General features: G+C 34.8%; 1 protein-coding gene across 6 annotated transcripts in view; it reads right to left on the bottom strand.

Annotated features, from left to right (window-relative positions):
• Map3k4 (mitogen-activated protein kinase kinase kinase 4) overlaps positions 1-3332 on the bottom strand; it is a 101162-nt gene that overhangs the window by 49627 nt on the left and 48203 nt on the right. The window lies entirely within an intron of this gene.

Genomic DNA, 3332 nt, shown 5'->3' on the forward strand with positions numbered 1-3332 from the left:
CTCCGCTGGTCAGTGTACTTTCTGATCTTATTATGCAACCACCCCAACTCAGCAAGTCTGACTGCCGTGTCTCGCAAAGACCTGTTGAGGTTTGCCTAAAAAGCAAGCAAGCACACCAAAAATTAACAAGCAACACTAGAATTTTCCTCAATCACTTGTGCTCTTGATTCTATGCTTGGATATCACCACTTTCAATGTGAAAGTTAAAAGTAACTAACATTAAGGGCCGGGGATCTAGTTCGGTGGCACCACGCCTGCCTCACAAGTGCAAGGTCCTGAATTTGATCCCCAGTAAAAAAAAAAAAAAAGACTGACAAAAATCAAACCAACCCCAGAACTACTATTAAAAGTACACACTGTATATTTAAAAATATCAAACTGGAAAAAAAAAAACCACATAAGAGTAGCAGAGTTTAAAGAAAAAGAACAATCCTTTAGATATTCAGCAAACCAAGGCTCTTATAAGTGGAGACAAAAAAGTGCACTGGCAGACTTTCCAACCTAATATTTCAGGCTAAAAACAATGAATAATAAATTAACAAATTAAAAGTACACACTGTATATTTAAAAATATCAAACTGGAAAAAAAAAAACCACATAAGAGTAGCAGAGTTTAAAGAAAAAGAACAATCCTTTAGATATTCAGCAAACCAAGGCTCTTATAAGTGGAGACAAAAAAGTGCACTGGCAGACTTTCCAACCTAATATTTCAGGCTAAAAACAATGAATAATAAATTAACAAAAGGAAAGAAAGTACGGAACAAAGATTTTATGGCTAGCCAAACAAATTTTCAAGTAAAAATATGAACTGTTAGGTATACCTAATAAGTAAGGGAATGAGACCTCTCCAAGGAATCTACTAGGGGACAGGTGTCACACAAAAATGACTCAAGATTGGGATACAAAATTACATGGGCCTTTTAACAAAAATGAAAAAACCTATTATTTTTATCTCTATAAAAATCTTTATCCAAACACACACACGCACACATACCTATAGAACCAAGAGTGAATGATCAAAGTAGGGAAGACAATACTGCCAATAATGGCTATATGAGCCAGTGTAGGGGTGCAAACTTGTAATCCTAGCACTCTGGAAATTGAGGCAAGAGCACTGCAAGTTCAAGTGCAACCTGGGCAATGTAGAGACTTAATGAGACCCTGCCTCGAAATAAAAAATAAAAAGGGGCTGGATGTAGCTCTGTATAAAGGCCCTGGTTCAATTCCCAGGATAAGAAAAAAAAAATGATGATGATGATGATGATAATGGCTATATGATCTGATACTATAAAAACAACTACAAAAATGTAGGGAGAAGCCAGGCATTGTGGTCATCACCTGTAATCCCAGCTACTCTAGCTGAAGCAAAAGGATCACAAGTTTGAAGTCAGCCTGGGCAACATGGTGAGATCCTAACTCAAAACAAGAAAAAGAATCTGCAACAAAAGTGTTGACACACCCTAGTGTTTCATTGGAAGTAAAAGAAAATCACTTAAAATGAATACCTAAAGAATAAATGGATTGGGCCCAGGATTTAGCTCAGTGGTGCTGCCGCCTGCCTCGCAAGCGCAAGGTCCCAAGTTTGATCCCTGATAACAAAACAAACAAACAAACAAACAAACAAAAGAATAAATGGATAATTCCAAAACTGGAAAATAAAACACAACATCCAAAAAAGGGAGAGGAATGGGTAAAGGTATTATGGAAATATATCAATATAAAGATAACCTTAAAGGGGAGAAAATAAATCCATCTTTAATACTATAACAAAATTGCATATCTCAAAAAAGCTATACTAAAATTTTAAAAATGAAAAGATGAAACAATTTTTCTAAACAACAAAAACTATTCCTATGATAACTTAGACATCTATGAAAATATATTATTGATTTTTTAAAAAACAAGTATTTTCCATTAGTTCATAAAAGATGAATTTTTGAAACCAATGTTTAAGTTTGTTTTTTCTCTTTAAATCTATGAATGGATAAACCTGTGGTGCAGCTGTACAATAAAACATTGTTGGGCCATAAAAAAGAATAAAGCACTGATATATATCACAACATGGATGAGCATTGAAAACATTATGCTAAGTGAAAGAAGCCAGTCGCATAAGACCATATATTATATGGCTAGATTTATATGAGATGTCCAGACTAGGCAAATATAAAGAGACAAAATCTAGGTTAGTAGTTTCTTGGGGTTAGAGATGGTGCCCAGAGGAATTTTGGAGGCAACAGCTAACAAGTAAAAGAACTCTTTCAGGGATAATAATTTTCTAAAATTAGGTAGTGAGGATGGTTTCTGTGGTGATGGCTGCACAACTCTAAAAACAGAAAACTACTAACTTAAATGAATAGCTTTAAGTGGTGAATATAATGATATATGAATATATCTCAATACATCTATTATTTAAAAATACAGCAATGAAAAGCACCTAATTAGATATCTAGTTAATGGCATTAGTGGCATAGCCATGAGAAGAAATATTGCAAATGTCTTAAAAACACAGAAATTTTGTTGTATTGCTAGAGTTACGCCCTGAAGATGAACAAAATCAAAAGCAAATTGCTTTTCAGTAACTATATTGTTGGTGGTGTTATTCTGAGACTGCTGTGTGTTTTGGAATACAGTAAGCATCTGACTCTAATGCTATCATTCTCATGTCACCATAAACTGAGAAAGGAGCATGTACGCTGCTAGTCAGCTCCAGCCAGTGACTACTGTTGGAATGTGCACCAGTGCTGACTGACCTTCCAGTATTTCTAGGAAAACCACAAATTCAGACTTTTATGTGAAATTTTCCCATTTTTAAACACTAGTCCCTCCCTAAGTTAATATATACCCGCCCTCAAACACCATGTGAAACCAACTCTTACTGTGGGAGGTAGTATACTGTGAAAAGCTTACAAGTTTTGAATTCACATCCTGATTTTGCCACTTACTGGATATTCAATTTAAGAGTTATTTGACCTTTCTTCTTCCCCTAGTTATATCTCAAGTGTTCAATTAATGCTAGCTACTATTCTTAACATTATTGTCACAGTTTTGTTACAAGGGATCCAGTTCTCCACTGAAAGCTGACGACCTCTGTCCTACTGTGATCTTACATCAGTTTGATTCAGCTGGCTTACCAATCTCAAAACTCTCGAAACTCTCAATGTAGCACTCAATTTCTACTTTCCTTCAAATAAGTCTGTTTCAGAAAACTTCTAGGCAAATGAGCACTTGTATACTTGCTAGTGTGTCATTCAATAAAAAGTTCTTGGAATTGTATTTATATCAGACAGGCAATGATTGAAGCAACTCAAAAATTAACTTTTTTTTTTTTTTTT

This window comes from Fukomys damarensis, unplaced genomic scaffold (genome assembly GCF_012274545.1).
Source record: "Fukomys damarensis isolate Sample0158 unplaced genomic scaffold, DMR_v1.0_HiC HiC_scaffold_14, whole genome shotgun sequence".
Classification (NCBI taxonomy): domain Eukaryota; kingdom Metazoa; phylum Chordata; class Mammalia; order Rodentia; family Bathyergidae; genus Fukomys; species Fukomys damarensis.